Source organism: Dasypus novemcinctus, chromosome 30, assembly GCF_030445035.2.
Source record: "Dasypus novemcinctus isolate mDasNov1 chromosome 30, mDasNov1.1.hap2, whole genome shotgun sequence".
Lineage (NCBI taxonomy): Eukaryota > Metazoa > Chordata > Mammalia > Cingulata > Dasypodidae > Dasypus > Dasypus novemcinctus.
In genome coordinates this window covers 42622036-42635196 of record NC_080702.1, presented here as the reverse complement: position 1 = coordinate 42635196, position 13161 = coordinate 42622036, and positions in this window count along the sequence as shown.

Genomic DNA, 13161 nt, shown 5'->3' with positions numbered 1-13161 from the left:
TACCATGCTGTTTTCACCACTGTAGCTTTGTAGTATGTTTTGAAGTCAGGTAGTGTGATTCCTCCAATTTCGTTTTTCTTTTTCAGTATGTCTTTGGCTATTCGGGGTCTCTTTCCTTTCCAAATAAATTTCATAGTTAGTTTTTCTAGTTCCTTAAAGAAGGCTGTGTTGATTTTTATTGGGATTGCATTGAATGTGTAGATCAGTTTTGGTAGGATAGACATCTTAATAATATTCAGTCTTCCTATCCATGAACAATGAATAGTCTTCCATTTATTTAGGTCTTCTTTAATTTCCTTGAACAGTCTTGTATATTTCTCAGTGTATAAGTTCTTTATCTCTTTAGTTAAATTTATTCCTAAGTATTTAATTTTTTTATTTACTATTGTGAATGGTATTTGTTTCTTGAGTACCTCCTGATCTTGCTCATTATTGGTGTACAGAAATGCTACTGATTTTTGCGCATTGATCTTATAACCTGCGACTTTACTAAACTCATTTATGAGTTCTAGAAGCTTTGTTGTAGATCTCTCAGGGTTTTCTATGTATAGGATCATGTCATCTGCAAATAATGAAATTTTGCCTTCTTCCTTTCCAATTTGAATGCATTTTATTTCTGGTTCTTGCCTCCGTGCTCGAGCAAGTACTTCTAAGACAATGTTAAATAGGAGTGCAGACAGTGGGCATCCTTGTCTTGTTCCTGAGTTTAGAGGGAAGAAGTCTAGGATTTCTCCATTGTTAACAATATTGCCTTTAGGTTTTTCATATATACTCTTTATCATGTTCAAAAAATTTCCTTGTATTCCAATCTTTTGGAATGTTTTTATCAAGAAAGTGTGCTGTATTTTGTCAAATGCTTTTTCTGCATCTATAGATATAATCATGTTGTTTTTTTCCTTCAATCTGTTTATATGGTGTATTACATTGATTGATTTTCTTATGTTGAACCATCCTTGCATACCTGGGATGAATCCCACTTGGTCGTGGTGTATAATTCGTTTAATGTGTTGTTGAACATGATTAGCAAGTATTTTGTTAAGTATTTTTGCATCTAGGTTCATTAGAGAATTTGGTCTGTAATTTTCCTTTCTTGTGATGTCTTTGTTTGGCTTTGGTACTAGGGTAATGTTGGCATCATAGAAGGAGTTGGGCAATGTTCTTTCTGTTTCAATTTTTGGGAATAGTTTCAGCAGGATTGGTGTCAGTTCTTTCTGGAATGTTTTGTAGAATTCACCTGTGAAGCCATCTGGCCCTGGGCTCTTCTTAGTTGGGAGATTTTTAATAACTGATTCTATCTCTCTGCTTGTGATTGGTTTGTTAAGATCATCAATTTTTTCTTTTGTCAATATTGGCTGCTTATGTGTTTCTAGGAATTTGTCCATTTCCTCTAGATTGTCATTTTTGTTGGAATATAGTTTTTCAAAGTACCCTCTTAAGATAGTCTTTATTTCTGTGGGGTCAGTGGTGATATTGCCTTCCTCATTTCTTATTTTGTGTATTTTCATCTTCTCTCTTTTTTCCTTTGTTAGTCTCGCTAAAGGTTTGTCAATTTTGTTGATCTTCTCAAAAAACCAGCTCTTGGTCTTGTTTATCTTTTCAAGTGCTTTCTTATTTTCTATTTCATTTAGTTCTGCTCTTATCTTTGTTATTTCCTTCCTTCTTCTTCCTGTTGGGTTACTTTGTTGTTGTTTTTCTAATTCCTTCAAATGTGCAGTTAATTCTTCAATTTTTGCTCTTTCTTCTTTTTTATATATGAATTTATGGCTATAAATTTTCCTCTCAGTATTGCTTTTGCTGCATCCCATAAATTTTGTCATGTTGTGTTATCATTATCATTTGATTCAAGGTAGTCATTGATTTCTTTTGAGATTTCCTCTTTGACCCACTGTTTTTCTAAGAGTGTGCTGTTTAATTTCCAAATCGTGGTGTGAAATCTGGGCCTCTGTCCCTTGCAAATTTCCAGCTTGACTCCACTGTGGTCAGAGATATTTTTTCGTATGATTTCAATCTTTCTGAATTCATTCAGCCTTTCTTTGTGTCCTAGCATATGGTGTATCTTGGAGCATGATCCATGTGCGCTTGAGAAAAATGTATATCCTGCTGTGTTTGGGTGTAGTGATCTATATATGTCTATTAGATCCAGCTCCTCTAATATACTGTTCAGATGTTTTGTTTCTTTGGTGATTGTCTTTTGAGATGTTCTGTCCAGAGTTGATAGTCGTGTATTAAAATCCCCCACTATAATTGTAGATGTATCTATTGTTTCACTTAGTTTTCCAGCGTTTGCCTCACAAATTTAGAGGCACCCTTGTTAGGAGCATAAATATTTATGATTGTTCGATCTTTTTGACAGATTTTCCCTTTCACTAAAATGTAGTATCCTTCTTTGTCTCTCACAATTGTTTCACATTTAAAGTCTATTTTGTCTGATATTAATATAGCCACTCCTGCCTTTTTTTGGTTATTGTTTGCTTGTATGATTGTTTTCCAGCCATTCACTTTCAATCTCCATGCGTCTCTGGGTCTAAGATGTGTCTCTTGTAGACAGCATATGGATGGGTCATATTTCCTTATCCAATGTCCCAGTCTGAATCTTTTGATAGGTGAGTTTAATTCGTTGACATTCAGTGTTATTACTTTCAAGGAATTATTTTGCGTTAGCCATATTTTGATTGGATTTGTGGTTGTCATATTTTGTTTGTATTTTTTTGTCTTTTTTTTGTTGTTGTTGCTCTTATACTCTCCTCCAACTCTGCCTTTCCTGTTTTTTCCTTTCTTCCTGCAGAACTCCCTTTAGAATTTCTTGAAGGGGAGGTTTCTTGTTGGTATACTCTTTCAGTTTCTGTTTGTCTGCGAATATTTTGAACTCTCCATCATGTTTGAATGCTAGTTTAGCTGGATAGAGTATTCTTGGTTGGAAATTTTTTTCCTTTAGTACCTTGACTATATCATACCACTGCCTTCTTGCCTCCATGGTTTCAGATGAGAAATCAGCACTTAATCTAATTGAGCTTCCCTTGTATGTGATGGTTTTCTTTTCTCTTGCTGCTTTTAGGATTTTCTCTTTGTCTTGAGCATTGGATAATTTGACAAGTATATGTCTTGGGGTGGGCCTGTTGGGCTTTATGACTAGTGGAGTGTGCTGTGCTTCTTGGATATGTACATCTGTCTCTTTCTGTAGATTTGGGAAGTTTTCAGCCATTATTTCCTGCAAAACTCCTTCTGACCCCTTTTCCTTCTCTTCACCTTCTGGAATGCATATAATACGTATGTTTGAGTGTTTTGCATTGTCATTCAGGTCCCTAAGTCCTAACTGGATTTTTTCTATCTTCTTATTGACCCCTTCTACTATCTGTTTGATTTCTGATGTACGGTCTTCCACATCACTAATTCTCTGCTCTGTCTCTTCTAGTCTGCTGATATTTGCTGCAAGTGTATTTTTGATTTCTTGAACTGTGGTGTTCATTCCCATCACATCTGTTATGTTTTTGCATATGTCTGCAATTTCCCTTCCAAGTGATGTCTTCATGTTGTTAACCTCTTTCATTACTTTGTCAAATTTTCGGTGATAAATGTTCTGAGATCTTACATTGCTTGTGCAAAGTTTTGCTCCCCTTCGTGATTTTTGGTTTGTTGATTGGATTCAGCCATGTTTTCCTGATTACTGTTCTGGCTTGTAGACTTTTGTTGCTTTCTGGTCATCTCTTTATCTTGACGGATTTAATCAGTTCCTTAGCTTCTTTGTCTACTCTTGGAGGTTAATTAGCTGTTATTTTTGCATAGGTGTTATATCTTCTCTCTGTCACTTTTTTCTTCTTATTCTAATTTCTTGTTGTTGGTTAAGTTCACTTTAAAGGGAAGTATTAGTGTTGGGGAAAGGCAATTGTGTAAGCAAGGGAAAAGTGTAAAGTAGTATTGGTGATATATGTTAACAAAGCAAGAATATGAGATCTGGGAGGATGGAGGTTAGATTTATGTAAATTGTGTAGAGTTATAGCAGTAGGTAGAGTTCCTATTATGAGGTAGATGATTGAATATGGGAGGAATATGGTATGAGCTAAAAAGCTATTGTTTTTGTGAGAGAGGGAAAGAGAAAAGAAAGGTAATAGTTTCAAGAGTGGATAACAGACAGAAAACAAAACAAAGGTATTAGAAATTAAGACTTAGACCCTTCATGGATCGAAGAAAGGGAGGTGGGAGGTTGAATATAGGAGAGACAGTAGATGGTGGTGGATATCAAGATGTAGGGGAAAGAGGATAGTATAGGTAGCCTAAATCAGTTCACACAGAAATGAGGCAGTGGAGGATGAGAAAACCCAGCAAATGTGAGGTGTTACCTGCCACACCTATTGTATAATTGAGTTAAAATAAACTAAGTAGGATATGAGGGAAAGAGGGAGAGAGACAACAGAAAAAAGAAAAAAAAGTGGAGGGGGAACGGACGAGAGCAAGAAAGGAAAAGAGGGTGGGCAAAGGGTGGGCAACAGGTAAGGGAAAGACAAAAAAAACAGATATACACGAACCAGAATTAAAACACCCACTACACAACACCTACCACAAAAAAAAAAACCCTTAAATAACTGAATAAAAAAAGACTTTGGGGGATACGCTGTGAGAGAAGACTAGGGGATAATGCAGTGTTAGCAATCAGGACATTGAAAAAAGTAAAAAATAAGTCAAAATGAAAATAAAAACAAAACAAAATGAAATAAAATAAAGAAAAAATGCCAATGTTGAAGGCTAGGGCATTCAAGGACCTCAGATGGACCTCAGTGCGTGATGGATTCAAGGATGGAAAGTCTGAGATATTGAGGACTCAAGAGGTGTGAGTCTCTGTGGTGTGGGCCACCAGAGTTTAGGGAATTCAGACCTTGCAACCTCCAATCTGGTCTACAGGAAGCCTGGGAGCCCCGCAGTGTAACACAGCCCTCAGGGATCCCACAGCTGGGTGCCAGCCCTATGGGGTAGTCAGATCCGCAAACTCTATATTATGCCTGAACCCTGCAATTCACTTATTTAGCTGGGCTCATTAGTGTGGGTATATCTTACTTCAGCTTTTGGACAGCTCCCGCCCTGTGATTCCAAAACACTGCCACTAGAGGGCGCCTCTACACCACAGCCACTTTACTGGTACAGATCCGAAGCCTGGCCTGTGATGCCAAAAACAGATTCCAAAAACCGGAATCCCCAAGCTTCACAAGATATTCCCTAATCGGCTTCCAGTCATGTCCCCCTCCCTTGCCGCAGCCTAAAACAACTTTCCAATTATGTCCCTTTATTGCCTACAGCCTATTTGGGTTGGAGATTGGCTGCCAGGCTTTTGGGGGTGGGGCTTCAGGCGGAAGCGCTATTGTTTGTGTTTGCAATCAAAAGTTTCTCCCGCTTCACAACAAAACACCGTCTATCTTCCCAAATTGATCCGCAAAGGCGACCTGTCACATCAACCCGCCATAGCCTGCCCAGAACTCGCGAACTCCTTAGCACCTCAGAGTCATCTAAAAGTGGAGCCGCCGGGCAGGACCGCGGCTCCCCCCACCCCCAATAGGGAGGAACCCGTGTGCAGGTCTCACCTGCAGGCAATAGAACCCAAATTATATCTTCTAGACCAATTCTCTCTGTTACCTTTCCACCCAGTCGCTGTCCAGGCACTTCTGCCCTGCAAAAATCCCGAAAAAGCCCAGCCTTAGAGAACCTGCAGCTGCGCCCAGCCGTCTCTTCCCGGGACAGACCGCAAAGGCAAGTTCACTCAGCAACCATCTTGCCTCCGTCCTTTAGTTTTAATATTAACTAGAAGAGAATAAGTGGAAATGTTAGAAAATATCAGAATTCCTACAAATAGTAAAGGTATATAGAAAACAGTTTCATACATCACTTTGTGCATTTGTGTGTGTTTGTTTGTGTTTTCTTCTTGCTGACCAAAATGTAATAGCATTTTTTAAACAATTGATTTTGATACATTTTAATAAAGCATACATACACATGTAATAATATTTTTACTCTGTGAAAGGTCACTATTTGGAAATTTTTAATAAATTAAAAATAAATACACATTTTATTTTCTAGTAAACTATACCCATGATTTTAATTACAGCATTTAGTTTATATTAGTGAGACCATATAGTATTTTTTTGTTTTGTGTCTGGTTTAATTAACGCAACCTAATGTCCTCAAGGATCATTCATATTGTCATATGCAACCCTTTTTCATTTATTCTTACAGCTGAATGTATTTCCATTGTATTTATATATCATATTTTGTTTATCCACTGTTTAGCTGATGGGCACTTGGGCTGTTTCCTTATTTTAGCAATTGTGAATAACCCTGCTATGTACATAAGGGTTAACAGAACAAATATGAGTGTATTCTCTCATGAACTATAATTAATAAATAATACTAATACAGGGTGTTAACAATCATGTTGGTTGGGGAAACATACACCAATGTATGATAGCTGTAATATTTTGACAATGGTCTTTCATAGTTTGTAACAAATATTCCACAACAATGCAATGTGTTGGTGTTGGGGAGATGGATGGGAGCCCTATAGGATGTTATTTGTGTTTGTTTTGTAAGTTCACAATAAACTTATAGTTTATGTATGTTCAAGTGTGAATGATATACTTCAACAACATTTTATTAAAAATAAAAATAAATAAATACATTCCCTGCTAGTGGGAACACTCCTTATGAATGTTGATCCAAATGGAAGAGCAAGGTTGGAGAGAGAATAGGCAGCCCACATGGGAGCTGAGGCTCCTCCAGGTATAAGACCAACAGACAGAGCAGGTATTTTTGCTGTTCCTGCCTTGTCATGGTCTCCACATCATGTCCTGGTCTACCTGCTATTCCTTCACCTGTCCAATGTTTTTTTTTTTTTTAAATCACACTGATATTCTGTGGTCCCATAGTGAAGCAGGTCCCCCACTCATTTTCCTATGTGGCTTTCTTTCCTTTATTTTTCTAAGGCTTTGGGATTTGACCTCTTTTTTGACAAATCCAAAAGGCATACTCAAGACTTGTTCTCTTCCTTATTCAACATGCAAATGCCTTCCAATACCACCCTTTTTAAAATCTTCCACAAATCAAGGCAGTATGTGCTCTTTGTCTGATTTATCTTTTCCATATAATGTATCCTTGTGGACTTTATGTAGTGAGCACAATTATATCATATTCTGAGTTATCCAGTAAAATATATGAACTCATTGACCAGGAACTACACATGCTTTGTTCTCTTTTATATTTCCTAGAAGGTATGTGAATATTATTAATTTTATCAAAAAACAAATTTGAAGAAAATGTGAGTCTATGAAGTAAAAAAATAGCAGGGAGAGTAAAGCCAGGTTAAATGTAGTCGTTTCAAGGTAAATGCATAAAAAAAATTGTAGGGAATGTATAAATCTAAATTCTGGAAGATGATGGAAAAAATTAACTTAATAATATCAAGATTGATTAATAATTTACAGAGAAAGGTTTGGAAATAAAAGAGAATACAAATGTTCTTGTTAAAAACTGTACAGGGTATATAAAAATATTTGGATATTTTCATGGTAGTTACAGTTAAAAATGACAACTGAGGGAGTGCTGAGTTTCTAGCCCCAGAAGCTCTATCTTATTCCCGAGTGGAACAGCAACAGTCCCCAAGTGCAGTGGCAAAGACCAAAAATGAGCCCTGGATACTGATGACTATGCTTATGAGCCTGTGTGCCTGAAATATGAATGAGGCCTAGAGATGCAGGGTGCCTAAGAGTTACCTTCAGAGAGCCTGCATGATGCTCAAATGTGGCCATTCTCTAAGCCAAACTCAGCATGTAAATGCATTATCTTCCCCCCAGCATGAGACATGACTCCCAGGTGTGAGCCTCCCTGTTGCCAAGGGATTACTAACAAGCACCAGCTAATGATGTACCCAGAAAAAGACCTTGAATAAAAAGGTTTTACATTGGATATGTTAAAATACTACATATTGTATATGTGAATTACTGTGATCTAAAACTTTTGTGAAGATAAGCTTAATAATTAGAAAAAGATAGGATGTAGTCACTGAGGAAAAGAACGAAGTAGTTGCCTTGCCAATTTGCATACAGGGCAACACTTATTGCAGTGATGGAAGGCAAAATATCAAAAACAAAGCTTTTGCATTTTTAAATTTTTTGATACCCCTATTTATTTTTACCTTAATTTTTCTAAATTAATATGTATTCTTTATCTAACCTTTAAACTCATCACTATATTCCATTTTATTATTAATGGAACCTGCCAATATATTGAGCTTCACTTTTCAAGAAGTTTTGGATCACAGAGAGGTTCAACAATGGCAGGGGAGAAATACTGGTGTGGGATGTTATTGACAGGGGACACATGGTTGGCAGGGAGCTCTACAGGGCATATATCCAGGGTACATAAAAATGTTTGGATATTTTCATAGTGGAAACAGTTAAAAACAACAACTGAGGAAGTGCTGAGTTCCTAGCCAGGGGAGCTCTATCACAGTCCCTAAAGGAACAGCAACAATCCCCCAAGTGCAACAGCAAAGACCAAAAAAGAAGGAAGGTCCAACAATGAGCCCTTGATACTAATGACTATGCTTGTGAGCCTGTGCATCTGAAATAAGAACAAAGCCTAGAGCTGCAGGGAGCCTAAGAGTTACCTCCTGAGAGCCTCTGTGTTGCTCAAATGTGCCCAGTGTCGAAGCCAAACTCAGCATGTAAATGTGTTGCCTTCCCCCCAGTGTGGGACATGACTCCCATGGATGAGCTTCCCTGGTGCCGAGGGATTACTACCAAGTACCAGCTGATGATGTGGCTGGAGAATGTCCTTGAATACAAGGGTCAACTTGGACAAGGAGAATATATCTATCTACATATAATACCAGGAGTTAAAACTGCTTTTTGACCTGAATAAAAGGGGAAAATGGAAAGGACAAATGAGTTTATATGACTATGAGTCTCCAAAAAGAGGTGGGAGGTTACCAGCAGGGTTGCCCTTATGCATACCTGAGCAGAGTCCCAGAGACAGATAAAGTAGATACAACCCCAGGTATTGGTTCTCCTGAGGGCTACAGAGACCCAAAAATTCTATGGTCATGGCAGATGGAGTTCAGTGCCATGTCAGGTGAACCTACTTTGAAGTTAGTGTTTCTGTGTAATGTAGCTGGACTCAGATATGATCTTTGTCCACAAGCCTCTCCTGTTACTTTTACCAGAACTGTAGTTGGTGCTGGGGTTTAATATATACCCAGGGGACCTGAATCTCTGGACTGACCATATGATAGCCAGGCCCTGAGCCTCAACAGACTTCAGCTCCTACACTCTGGTTTATTGGACCTACCCCATTCAACTAACATGGAGTTGAAGAAGGTCAACCACCACACCAGGGAGTCAAGAGTGTCTACAACTGAAAAGCAGGAGCATTGCCTCCAGCATCCATGTGGAATCTAAGCCCCCTCTTGATATAGATGTGGAGTGAACACAACCATTCCAAGGTCCACAGGATGGAGGAATAGAGTATGGATTAGGGTGGATTTACTGATAATCTATTCATGAATTATTGTGATTAGTAATCAAAGAAAATGTGGCATTGGTGTGGAGAAAGTGGCCATGGTGGCTGCTGGGGGTAGGGAATGGGAATAAGAGATGAGATGTGGGTGCTTTTGGGACTTGGAGTTGTCCTGGATGGTGCTGCAGGGACAGTTACCAGACATTGTATGTCCTCTCATGGCCCACTGGGTGGAATGTAGGAGATTGAGGGCTATGATGTGGACCATTGACCATGAGGTGCAGAGGTGCTCAGAGATGTATTCACCAAATGCAATGAATGTTTCATAAATGATGGAGAAGATTGTTCTTATGGGGGAGGAGTGGGGTGAGAGGGTTGGGGGGTATATGGGGATTTTATATTGTTTGAATGTAACATTAAAAAAATAAGTAAAGACAAAAAAAAAAAAAGAAAAAATAAATAAAAGGGTCAGCTCAGACCAGAAGAATATTTCAGCTTACATATAACATCAGGTGTTAAAAACTGCTTTTTGACGTTGAATAAAAGGGGGAATTAGAAAGGACAAATGAGTTTATATGTCTATGAGTCTCCAAAAAGAGTTGGGAGGTCATCAGAAGGGTCACCCTTATGCATACTTCAGCAGGGTCCCAGAGACAGACAAAATAGTTAAAATCCAAGGTACTGGTTCTCCTTAGGCTATAGAGACCCACAGGTTCTATGGTCATGGCAGATAACTCTGGAGGTCAGTGCCATGTCAGTTTGCCCTACTTTGGAGTTTGTGTCCCTGAGTGTGATGGAGTTGGACTCAGATGTGTCCTTTCTACACATGCTTCTTCTGTAACTTTTACTGAACTTGTCGTTGGCATTAGGATTGGTGTATACTCAGGAGACCTGAATCTCTGAACTGTCTATGTGATAACCAGGCCCTGAGCCTCAACAGACTTGCAACTCCTATCCTCTGGTTCATTGGATTTACCATGACAGGGAGGTGACAGGTGAGGAGGTGACACCTCACCTGACAGGGAGGTGAAGAGGGTCAACCACCATACCTGGGAGCCAAGAGTGCCTACAACTGCACACAGGAGAATTGCATCCATCGTCCATGTGGAATCTAAGCTCCCTCTTGATATAGAGGTGGATTGGACATAACCATCCCAGGGTCCACAGGATGGACGAATAGAGTATGGATCAGAGTGGACTTACTGATATTCCATTATGGAACTATTGTGGTTAGTAATGGAAGAAATTGGAGCAATGATGTGGAGAAAGTGGCCACGCAGCTGCTGAGTGTAGGGAGAGGGAAGAAGAGATATGATGTGGGAACATTTTCAGGACTCGGGGTTGTCCTGGGTTTTACTGCAGGGACAGATGAAGGACATTGTCTGTCCTGCCATGGCCCACTGGGTGGACTGGGGGAGAGTGTAAACTACAATGTAAACCATTATCCATGTGGTACACAAGTGCTCCAAAATATATTCACTAAATGCAATGAATGGCCACGATGATGAAAGAGGTTGTTGATGTGGGAGGAGTGGGATGAGGGGGGGTATATGGGGACCCCCTATATATTTTGAATGTAACATTCTTAAAAAATGAAGAGAGAGAAAGAAAATAAAGTGACTCAGACCAGAAAAAAAATATTTGGTATCCTTTAAAAAAAAATGTGGAGGGGAAACAGTAACCTAAAGTTAGAACTTCATCCCACATAAAGAGATAGGGATTTATTTTTTTATTTTTATTATTTTTTAAAAATATGCTTGTGAGTAGGAAGAATGTGAGAGATAATCAAAATATAAAGAAAAAACTCCTTCCAAATGATGGCTGGGGATCATGCAAATTTTAGACATAAATTCAACCACAGTAGGAAAAGATAGAATCAGGGAAAGAGAAATGTGAAAACTAGGTGGCAATGGATATAAACAGTGATTTATCAATGCAAATGATGCGTAACTTTTTGAGTCTGAGAATCAGTCAGAGACACACAAGATGTAACCCTGACAGATTGGACCACACGTAATTTAACTTTCAAACATCCTTTCCCACTTACACCTATAAGGATACAAAAAAAATAATTGGTTATAATTGGTGGAAAACTTGTACTTTTCTTTTTAAAGAATGTAATATAGACAAGAATAAAAACACAGACACAAGCTAAACAAACAATCCAAAAAACTGGAGCAAACAATTTGCAGTGTAGAAAATGAATGACTAATAAACCAGCATATATTTAACCTCAGCAATAAAGGAATTATTATCAAGAAAAAGTTTTAGTATACCATTTTCCTGCAATTAAAAAAATATCATTTTTCTCGTGAATACTCAATGTGAAAGTGTAGTAGGTACCATGTACTAATATGAAAGCATTATATCTACCTGAAATATACTGGAATTTTCTGTCAATATACAAAGCATATTTAAATACATCTTAACTTGAAAATAAGTTACTACACATACCCTCACCGCTAATACCCCTTTTTTCCCTTCTTGCCTTAACTGCAAAAACCCTTGGACAGATCATCTGCTTTCCCCATCCACGTGTTCCCTCAAATTTCATATTCTAACTGGGTTTACATTCTTATTCTTGAATATTTACAATGGACCTTGTATTTCTGTATTCAATGGAATCTTCTTTTTAAAAATGCAATATATGCAAAATATATTAATTAATTAAACAATAAAGAAACAAACAGGAGATGTCTCATTCTTTTTCTAGACTTAAATAGTATTCACATGATCTCAACTTCCACTTATCCTGGCCCCTTCCTGAAATATCTGCTTGGCTCCCTTCCTCACCTGGAGAGTTTTGCAGACAGGAAAGTTTCCAGGAGGAAAAACCAAATTGTTCCTTGAATCTCTTTTTTTTTTTTGTCTTTATTTATTTTTTTAATGTTACATTCAAATAATATGAGGTCCCCATATACCACCCACACCCCTCACTCCACTCCTCCCTCCATAACAACAATCTCCTCCATCATCATGAGACATTCATTGCATTTGGTGAATACATCTCTTATCACCGCAGGACCTCGTGGTCAATGGTCCACATCACAGCCCACACTCTCCCACATTCCACCCAGTGGGCCATGGGAGGACATACAATGTCTGGTAACTGTCCCTGCAGCACCACCCAGGACAACTCCAAGTCCCAAAAACGTGATGTGGGGGATCCTTGAATCTTTATGATGGAAACTGAAGCTCTGTCCCCAGACAAGGCAGTAGGAGACTGGCCCCGCGTCCCAGCTCCCTGAACGACCACGCCTCACCTCCTGGCCAAGGTTTTAACAGGTTTCAACAGACCTCATCAGAATGCCATCTCTAATGGAAAATGCCATGGTAACTGTGATGTTTACGTTTCACAAATTTGCCGGGGATAAAGGCTGCTTAACAAAGGAGAACTTGAGAGGACTCATGGAAAAGGAGTTTCCTGGATTTTTGGAAAATCAAAAAGACCCTCTGGCTGTGGACAAAATAATGAAGGATCTGGACCAGTGTCGAGATGGCAAAGTGGAATTCCAGCGCTTTTCGCTAATTGCTGGACTCACCATTGCGTGCAATGACTGTTTTGTAGTACACATGAAGCAGAAGGGGAAGAAGTAGGCAGAATCAAGGAATTAATTTCCCCACCCTCCTAAGAATTATCCAGGGTAGCTTAAGGAATCTTCCCCA